Below are 10,940 nucleotides of genomic sequence, written 5' to 3' on the forward strand. Positions count from 1 at the left end.
ATTATAAATGAGTTTGAAAAATTATTTTACACACTACGGATTGACTGGCATTATATTCTTTGTAAAGTTCTTTTTTTTTTTCTTTTTTTTTTTTTTTTTTTTTTTGTACTACAAAATGTTTACAATGAAGTAAAGGTACTTATCAGGAAGCAATTACTAAAAATTGTACTCTTAAGCAAAACGACTGACTGACTGTTCAGAGAATAACCGGGTTATATTCAAAGAAAGTTCAATATAGAGAATTTTATGTAGTCTACTAAACAGTGAATAATCATGTAAGAAAATATCCAAGGAGGTACTTTTCATAGTTATATATCTAGCAAAAATTCTAGACACTATAATGCGAAATTCTATCTATTCAGTCTATTTTTTATTTAGATGTATAAAATAAAAAGACCATACATCAATTATTAAAAAACGATTTCTGAATATACCATAAAACATAATGCTTAAAGTAGATGAGGCCGTACAAGCCCGGATAGCTCAGTCGGTAGAGCATCAGGCTTTTAACCTGAGGGTCCAGGGTTCGAGTCCCTGTCCGGGCGATTGTTTTCATTACCCAGCATTGAACCTTCACATTTGGTTCGTCTGCGATGGGATAGCAGTTAGGAACTCCCAGAGAAGACAGTTAATTGTCAACTAAAGCCCTCAAGGTCAAACTCAACTGCTACTGTACCAGATGAAAATAATGAAGAATTCGTAACGCAAATTCAACTTGAAATTTAATTATGGAGTAATGTGCTTTTCGCAACAAGAAAATGGATTGTATTTGTTACCTGTGGTTTTTAGTTAAATGGTATATAAAATATTTTGAAAATTAGCGAAGAAAACAAGACAGGACACAATAAATAAATTGCTTTAGGTCCACTAAAATATTAATTCCTTGTGCTAAAAAAAAAGAAAACTGTCCAAAGAGATTTTAAAGGCCCATAATTATTATATAAAATTCTAGAGCACATTCATTTTGAAAAAATGCTTGCGCTAGGTAAAAGCATACTCTTTAAAAACCCTTACTAAAAACAAACTTGTATACAAAAAAGAAAAAATATGTAAAATCATGCCATAAACGGGAATTTAAAAAAAATCAAGACGCTTTTATTCAACGAATAAAATTGTCGTAAATGGAATTTTGATAAAATATGTTACCAATACAGAAAAATAAAACCACCAGATGATGGTGATACAGAAAATCATATTCTTACAATTAATTTCTTTAAAGAGGTTCTACTAAACAAATCACTTCCCTAAATAAATCTTTAAAGAAAAAAAAAATTGTGCAAACCAAATTAAATCATGTCAAAATAGACCTTGATTACGAGAAGTTTATGCAAATCACATAAAATCAAGTCATATTTGTTGAACAGAACGAGATAAATAAATAAAAGATCACCAATTCTAAACATCGCACCAACCGTTCCCGCGGCTGAGCGACGCTTTGGAAGCCATGCGATGATGATGCAACCGAGAGAAACATCAAGGATGCTGCGTCGCCTTAAAACACGTGGTCGGTCGCCAGCCATCTACTCACCCACATTCCTTTCCTGTTTTTAGCATACGGAACTCATTTCTTTTATATAATAAAATAAAATATACAATTCATTTGAAATATCAACACATGCCTCGTTATAGGAAATGTACTCGTTAATATTTCTTTTTCAATCTTAAAATTAAATAATTTTATCTAAAATGGTTACGCCCGAACAGGGACTTGAACCCTGGACCCTTAGGTTAAAAGCCTAATGCTCTACCGACTGAGCTATCCGGGCTTATGTATATATGTTCTATCTATTTATCTATCAACCCCCCTCTCTCTCTCTCTCTCTCTCTCTATATCTATATATACAATATATATATATATATATATATATATATATATATATGTAAACATAAGTATGTATATATACATATATATATACTATATATATATATATATATATATATATATATATATATATGTAAACATAAGTATGTATATATACACGCATGTATATATATATATATATATATATATATATATATATATATATATATATATATATATATATATATATATATATGTAAACATAAGTATGTATATATACACGCATGTATATATATATATATATATATATATATATATATATATATTTATATATATACACATATATATATATATATATATATATATATATATATATATATATAGAGAGAGAGAGAGAGAGAGAGAGAGAGAGAGAGAGAGAGAGAGAGAGAGAGAGAGAGAGAGAGAGAGAGAGAGTTACATGTACAGTATATCTTTATATAAACATTCATAGACATACATTCCAGTATACAAAACACACACACACACACACACACATATATATTTATATATATATATATATATATATATATATATATATATATATATATATATATATATATATATATATATATATATGCACAAGAAACACAAGGAAAATGCAAATATAAGTTTAAGGTCTGACTAGTCAGGACTTAAACTTAGTTTTTATTCAACTTTTCTTGTGGTTGTTTTGCACAGACACACAGACACACACACACACATATATATATATATATATATATATATATATATATATATATGCACAAGAAACACAAGGAAAATGCAAATATAAGTTTAAGGTCTGACTAGTCAGGACTTAAACTTAGTTTTTATTCAACTTTTCTTGTGGTTGTTTTGCACAGACACACAGACACACACACACACATATATATACATATATATATATATATACATATATATATATATATATATATATATATATAAAGACTGGTATAGAGAGACCATAAACAAACGCTGAGTGGGACATGTCTGAGGCTTTGTCCTGATAATGATGATGACATATACATTCTTGACTAACTTTATCGCAAGATTTTTATTAATAATAATAAAAGAAGAGAGAGAGAGAGAGAGAGAGAGAGAGAGAGAGAGAGAGAGAGAGAGAGAGAGAGAGAGAGAGAGAGAGAGAGAGAGAGAGAGAATCATCAAAATAGGATGATGATGCTATTTCTTTTGTAAAATGTACTTATTATTTCATAGATCAAGTTTACAGGATAAATGAATTCATAATATGAATGTCAATATCTACTGACTGATTATTTATCATTAAAATTCCAATAACAACGTCATGGTGATCGCCATGCATCGATAACACTCAAGATCACCCGGTGTCCAGATTAGATAGCAGGACACTTTAAACTTAATGGTCATATAAAGATGATAAGGAAATTGGCCAGGGCAACGGCCACCCGTTGAGATACTACCGCAAGAGTGTTATGAGGTCCTTTGACTGGCCAGACAGTACTACATTGTTTCCGTCTCTCTGGTTATGGTTTATTTTCCCTTTCTCTGTTCTCATACACCTGAGAACACTGAAATTACCAAATAATTCTTCTTCACCCAAGGGGTTACTGCACTGCAATTATTCAGTGGCCACTTTCCTCTTGTTAAGGGTAAAGGAGAGTCTTTAGCTTTGGTAAGCAGCTCTTCTAGGAGAAGGACACTCCAAAATCAAACCATTGTTCTCTAGTCTTGGGTAGTGCCATAGCCTCAGTAACATGGTCTTCCACTGTCTTAAGTTAGATTTTTCTTGTTTGAGGGTACACTCGGGCCCACTGTTCTATCTCATTTCTTTTCCTCGTGTTTTGTTAAAGTTTTTATAGTTTACATAGGAGATATCTGTTTTAATATTGTTACGCTTCTTAAAATGTTTTTGAAAATTATTTCCCGTAACTAAGTAATACGTCACTAGATGTTATCTAAATGAATGAGCCACTCTTCGTTACAAGTAATTTCCCACCGGTCAACAATTTACAGACAGAAAATTTTTATTAAGTTTTCCTGGTGTGTGAAAGGTGGATATAAACAAAATATTGTTTAGGTAGATGTTAGAGAGGAAGAGGGGTTTAAGGACTGTGGAAGAGAAAAGCAATAATTTCTATGAACTAAAATTTTTGTCTCGACTCTAGAGCATAAATAAAAGGGTATTATCTTTGATATTCTTAAAAATCTTTCTTTAACAAAAGGGGATTACCTTCGATATTCTTAAAAATCTTTCTTTAACAAAAAGGGATTACCTTTGCTATTCTTAAAAATCTTTCTCTCCTATTTAAAAAAAAAAAATTAAGAGAGAGACGCGTCTCACTTCAACTGCCTCAAAGAAAACAGAGCATATTTCCTCTTCGAATTTCACCATTTTACTCATAGAGCACCATAGGTCCAATTTTCTTTTGTTTGCTGATGTTTTTATTTGGACTGTAGATCCTAACTAGAAGGGCACTCAGTAGAGAGCAAGCCTTCGCCTCGCCAAGCAGTCATTCTACTCTTAACTCCCCTGTCTACTTGTGCGTTGATGTATTTCCTTCTAAATCTAATGAATTTGTCCTTGGCTCATACACATGTTCACCAAGTTTTGTTGAAATTGATGCGTAATGTTTTTTGTTCACAAACAAAAAATAAACTAACACAATATTTACCATTTACTTAACATTGCAAAAATAACAAATAATAATAATAATAATAATAATAATAATAATAATAATTATAATAATAATAATAATGATAGTAATAATAACAACAACAATAATAATAATAATAATAATAATAATACTAATAACAATAATAATAATAATGATAATAATCTCTAAAAGGTCCAAGCCTTGATAACAAAATGGCCTGGGATGAGGAGTGATTATTGATTATGACTCACATATGTGTAGCCCATTGTTCTATCTCCTTTGCCCATAACATAGTTAAAGAGGAGGAATTATCTAGTAATTTCCCGTATTTTCTGGTAAGTAAACATGCTGAACTTCCCCTGTATTACAGGGAACACGTCTTTAAATGGAATTCTATCCTGTTCGTAATACTAGGCAGGCAGTTAATTCTAATAGCCAGGCCTCCTCCATCATGAAGCTCAATACTACACAGTATTCTAGAAATTTTATTCCAGCTGTTACCAAGTAGTGGAATGATCCTCCTAATCGTGTAGTTGAATCAGTAGAACTTCAAAAGTTCAAAGTTGGAGCAAATGTTTTTATGTTGACCAGGCTGACATGAGTCTTTTTATAGTTTATATATGACATATCTGTTTTTGACGTTGTTAATAGTTTATATAGGGCATATCTGTTTTGACGCTGTTAATGTTTTTAGAATGATATATTGTTAATTTATTCTCTTCATTATTTATTTCCTTATTTCATTTCCTCACTGGGCTATTTTTCCCTGTTGGAGCCCTTGTGCTTATAGCATCTTGCTTTTCCAACTAGGGTTGTAGCTTGGCTAGTAGTAGTAGTAATAATAATAATAATAATAATAAATATAATTTTTGGCATGGTTTTTTGTTTGGCGATCTCAGTCAAGTAGTAATTTCCTGTATTTTCTGATTACTAAACATGCTGGACTTTCCACGTGATAGACTGGAATGTTTTTCAATGACAAAGAAATAATTTCTGGCGTGGTGTTTGATGTGGCAATTTCTGCAAGTACAATCTGTCCTTTCGTAGCCTGGTGTGATAGTACAAAAGCAAAGAAACACTAAAATCCTATTTAATTAATAGGTTAGAGTTTTTAGGACATTCTGCTCGATCAACTTAAGAAATACGACCCTAAGTATAACATCTGCATCATATTTTACGCAATCAGTGTAAAACAGGTACTACATTTTCACGCAAAATAATGAAATACGGAAATACTCACTTTCTAATCTTTTTAAATTAGAGGCAATAAATTTGCATTATCATTATTATTATTATTATTATTATTATTATTATTATTATTATTACTTGCTAGGCTCAACCCTAGTTGGAAAAGCAGGATGCTATAAGCCAAAGGGGTCCAACAGGAAAAATAGCCTAGTGAAGAAATGAAACAAGGAGAAATAAAATGATCCAAGAACAACAGTAACATTAAAATAAATATCTCCTATATAAACTATAAAAACTTCAACAAAGCAAGAGGAAGAGAAAAAAGATTAGTGTGCCTGAGTGTAACCTCAAGCAAAAGAACTCTAACCTAAGACAGTGGAAGACCATGGTACAGAGGCCTATGGCAGTACCCAAGATTAGAGAACAATGGTTTGATTCTGGAGTGTCCTTCTCCTAGAAGAGCTGCTTACCATAGCTAAAATGTCTTTTCTACCATTATCTAGTGGCCACTGAACAATGATAGTGCAGTAACCCTTAGGGTGTAGAATAAAACCCCTATGATAAAACTAATTTCATCAATAACATTCACAATTTACAATTCAACATCGTGATAAAAAGGGTAATATGTAGAGATAGAGCTTACAAAGTTGTGTGAGCTTTATCGGCAGGGGATAATACAGGTGTAAGTAACAGCTGTTATCATGATAATAATTCAGAAGCTTTAACACCTGATCGTCCGAACTGAACGAAAGGTCAATTCCCTTTGTATATTTCATGGATATGACGTCACCGGTAACGAAGGACTGATATCAAATTTGATAGATTTGATTGATATAGCATTTCAGTTTAATCTGTGAATTTATGTGCGAAAAAAAATTATTATTATTATTATTATTATTATTATTATTATTATTATTATTATAAATTATCAACTATTATCTATCAACTATCAACTATTATTATTATTATTATTATTATTATTATTATTATTATTATTATTATTATTGGCTAAGCAACAACCATAATTGAAAACAAGGATGCTACAAGCCTAAGGGCTACAACATAAAATCGTAGATTTTGGGTGGACGCCATATCTTCAATAAGGTTAAAACGATTTTAATCATATAATGTAAATGTTTAGTATCTGTGAAACCAAAGTTGCTTTGTGGAAAAGAAAAATATAAGACGTTTCAGTACGGGCCGTTCTTTTCCCTTTGGACGGGAGAAACCTGTAAATGATTCAGTCTTACCATTTAAGTCTTCAAAAATATTCAAACTTCTTTGTGCATAAGATCACGTTCCTCACCAAATATGCAAGGCTCTTTTCGTTTATTCATTATCTATTTCTACCGAGCATCACATTTCATTTGGATGTAGGACTTGTTTTGTTCATCTTTTGATTAAAAATCTTAGAGCGAAAATAATATCTCCTGGTTTTGTTGATGGAGTTTGATTAAGGAAGGATGTACTTATCATAGAGAAGATATTTCGAACAAAATTTCACTGTTAATATTGATGTCAAAGGTGTACATTTATGGACCTATTTAAAGAAGATAGCAAGGTAGGATCAACACTTGATGATTTTAGCCCTGACGATAGTATAATTGGGCTCTGCAAAACAATAGCAATCTAATTGTAATTATGAACAAAATCACGAATCTCAAAAACACTAAACACTTCCATCCCATTTCCCTATAAGCAAAAACACACCCCTCCGATTCCATGACCCTACTATTGGATTTTAAAATTTCATACAACAATCTTACCTTTTTTTTTAACCATCAAAATTGGTGTCAGACGAACAGACTCCTGTAGCAAGGGCTCGACATGGAACCAAAAAACCTTTCCTTTCCCTGCCTGTCTTTTCCTTTCTCAAACTGATTCTAATACTATCTCATATCGCATGAGGGTCTGCCCCTCTCTTTTATTCTTCTCCTGTACTTCTCTTTCTCCCTTTTTCCTTATTCTTTCCCATCCCGAGTACCTGCCTTCGGGCTATAAACTGGATTGTATCCAGGGGTACTCTTCCTTTCCCCATATTCCCCACTTCCCTATCCTTATCCGTATCTGTAAATTTCATACCCTCTTACCAATTTCCATCCACCATCTTTTCAATAATTCTCAATATGTTGCAAGCAACCCTCCTTGCTTTAATTGCCTTTAAAACTGCATTCTAAACTCGCCCTCTTCAAATAAACTCTCATAGATTTTCAAATAAAATATCAGACATTTTCAAATAAACTATCGCCGAGTATCTAATCTATCTAATTTCTCTTCTTCTTGTTTTGTTAAAGTTTTTATGGTTGATATAGGAAATTCTTATTTTAATGTTGTTACTGTTCTTAAAATATTTTATTTTAATTGTTAATTACCTATCTTATTTCCTTGTTTCCTTTCCTCACTAGGCTATTTTCCCTGTTGGAGCCCCTGGGCTTATAGCATCCTGCTTTTCCAACTAGGGTTGTAGCTTAGCAAGTAATGATGATGATGATAATAATAATAATAATAATAATAACAAAAATAATAATAATAATAATAATAATAATAATAATAATAATAACAATAAATCATTACCACAAAATAATCCTCAACGTGGTCATAAAGGGATTCACTGTCGATAATATATAATGAGAGTTGTTGGAAGTTTCTGTAAGAACCATTAGAATATCTGAAGTGGATAGTAGTATCTGTCCATCACTTCAGCATGTGTAGGTTCACAAGCCTTGTGAAGATCAACAGAGCCCAGGAATAGCACTTCAGACTGTTCAAAGCTAATGAACTGCACATTATCATGGTTGATGAAGCGTTCAAATAGAAGCTTAAGAGTCAGGAGTTCAACCAATTAAATTGATCCGTCGAAAATGATGTTAAACTACCGATGGATATATATTATGTTAATGTACTTTATTCACACACACACACACACACACACACACACACACATATATATATATATATATATATATATATATATATATATATCGAAAACTACACTAAACTACCCATGGGCATATATTATGTTAAATGTACTTTATGTATATGTATATGTATGTATATATATATATACATATATATAAATATATATATATATATATATATATATATATATATATATATATATATATATATATATATATATATAAATATCATTAAGGGTAGCATATATAGCAAATTGCTGAAGATAATCAAAATCAGGATTGATTTGAAAGACGGCCAAGTGACGACATCAATTTTCACTGAGATTTTACTTCAAGCGGATCTAAGGAGCCTACTGTTGGTTTTATTAAAGACTTCTATAACACGATTCTGATTTCTTTAATGCATTAGGTAGTCTGCTCATATAATCCTGTTCTGTTATGACATACTAACGTGGAAATATGTGATGATTCCTGCTCTGTCATTTGAATGTATTATTTTGTATCATTTTTTTTTCTTATCTAAGGGAGTTTTTTTTTTCATTACCACATCCGCTTCACGTTTAATCGATAAATATTACATTTCATTGTTTGTATGCCCTACTGTGCGTATACTTTTGTATATATGGTATTTATTTATATCCCTATTGGCATTCCACCGTCATTTCTTTGAAAAAGCGCCAATTGCCAAACAGTACCAGATGAGCATTGTTAAATTGTACTAAATCTCTAACAACTTGGAATCATATTAATATAATATAACTATACCTGATCGCATGACATTTAAACATCAGACAAAAGTCTTCAAACCATGTCCGGGATCTCTGCAGCCAACTGAATGAATTCTTTGAATATTTCTTCGCTACGCTACAGCGATTCATTAAAATAGATCGCCCGAACAGGGACTTGAACCCTGGACCCTCAGGTTAAAAGCCTGATGCTCTACCGACTGAGCTATCCGGGCTTATAAGAGGCTACAGTATTGCAATATATTTGAGGAAACATTTTTGCAAGGGTTATCCGGGCTTATAAAAAAGAACAGGAGTATTACATTATAATTGAGGAAACATTTTTGCACGTGTTTAACGTACACGAATTTTGTTGTATAATCATAGTACCCATAACGTTCAGTTTTCATATAAAAGTTTTTAGCAATAGCCTATTTATCGTCATAGGGGGAACATCAAAAGATGTTCCCCATACACTTTCAAACTGGTTTTTATTTAATGAGATTGGTATCCCCCTACAATGACTAAGAGATGTTCAAGGAGCCAACGTGCCGAGTGTGTCTAAATTTTGGGGGGTCACCCCTACAATCATTAACCAGAATCAATATTCAGTTCGCTAACAAAATGACTCGAATCATATAATGTTGTTTCCTCTAGAATGGGATAACTTAGAAAGAAAAATTGATCATTGTCGTATTCACACTTTAACTGATGAAATATAAATGGAAACTCTTAATAGAAACCTTCCATGACATGTTTTTTATCCACTCTCGTGCTTGCTTGATGTCAAGACCTAACCTCTCCTATATTTTCTTCAATCTATATATCCAGCACTTCTATGATTTTCACTCCTGATAAACCTTTCCAAATTCTACACTCTTTACACTGATCTCTCGACCTCCATTCTTTTCACATGACCGAACCATTTCAAAATGTCCTGATTCACCTTTTCACTTAAGCTATTATATTACAAAATTATTATTATTATTGTTATTATTATTATTATTATTATTAGCTAAGCTACAACCCTAGTTGGCAAAGCAGGATGCTGTAAGTTCAAGGGCTCCAACAGGGAAAAATAGCCCAGTGAGGAAAGGAAAAGAGGATATAAATAAACTATATGAAAAGTAATAAAAAATTAAAATATTTTAAGAAAAGTAACATTAAAACAGATATTTCATATATAAACTACAGTTTATAAAGATACTTGTGTCAGCCTGTTCCACATAAAAAAACATTTTCTGCAAGTTTGAACATTTGAAGTTCTACCGATTCAACTACCCGATTAGGAAGATCATTCCACAATTTTGTCACATCTGGAATAAAACTTCCAGAGTGCTGGGTAGTATTGAATCTCTTGCTGGAGAAGGCCTGACTATTAGAATTACCAGCATATCTAGTATTATGAACAGGATGGAACTGTCCGGGAAGATCTGAATGTCAAGGATGGTCAGACTTATGAAAAATCTTATGCAACATACATAACGAACTAATGAAACGACGGTGCCAGAAATTAATATCTAGATCAGAATTAAGAAATTTAATATACCGTAAGTTCCTGTCCTACAAATTAAGATGACAATCAGCAACTGAAGACCAGACAGAACAATATCTCTAAACCCTTCAGCTCTCATTACGTAACATATACTGT

The 10,940-nt window shown here is 31.8% G+C and overlaps 3 non-coding genes across 3 annotated transcripts; 1 reads left to right on the forward strand and 2 right to left on the reverse strand.

Moving 5' to 3' along the window:
* The first annotated feature begins 472 nt into the window (after positions 1 to 472).
* Positions 473 to 545, forward strand: TRNAK-UUU (transfer RNA lysine (anticodon UUU)). The gene has a single exon. It is a non-coding gene; the product is annotated as a tRNA-Lys (tRNA).
* Positions 546 to 1,693: 1,148 nt separating this feature from the next.
* Positions 1,694 to 1,766, reverse strand: TRNAK-UUU (transfer RNA lysine (anticodon UUU)). Its single transcript has one exon. It is a non-coding gene; the product is annotated as a tRNA-Lys (tRNA).
* A 7,686-nt stretch (positions 1,767 to 9,452) lies between these two features.
* On the reverse strand, positions 9,453 to 9,525 carry TRNAK-UUU (transfer RNA lysine (anticodon UUU)). Its single transcript has one exon. It is a non-coding gene; the product is annotated as a tRNA-Lys (tRNA).
* Between the last annotated feature and the right edge of the window lie 1,415 nt (positions 9,526 to 10,940).

This window comes from Palaemon carinicauda, chromosome 11 (assembly GCF_036898095.1).
Source record: "Palaemon carinicauda isolate YSFRI2023 chromosome 11, ASM3689809v2, whole genome shotgun sequence".
In the NCBI taxonomy this organism is placed as follows: domain Eukaryota; kingdom Metazoa; phylum Arthropoda; class Malacostraca; order Decapoda; family Palaemonidae; genus Palaemon; species Palaemon carinicauda.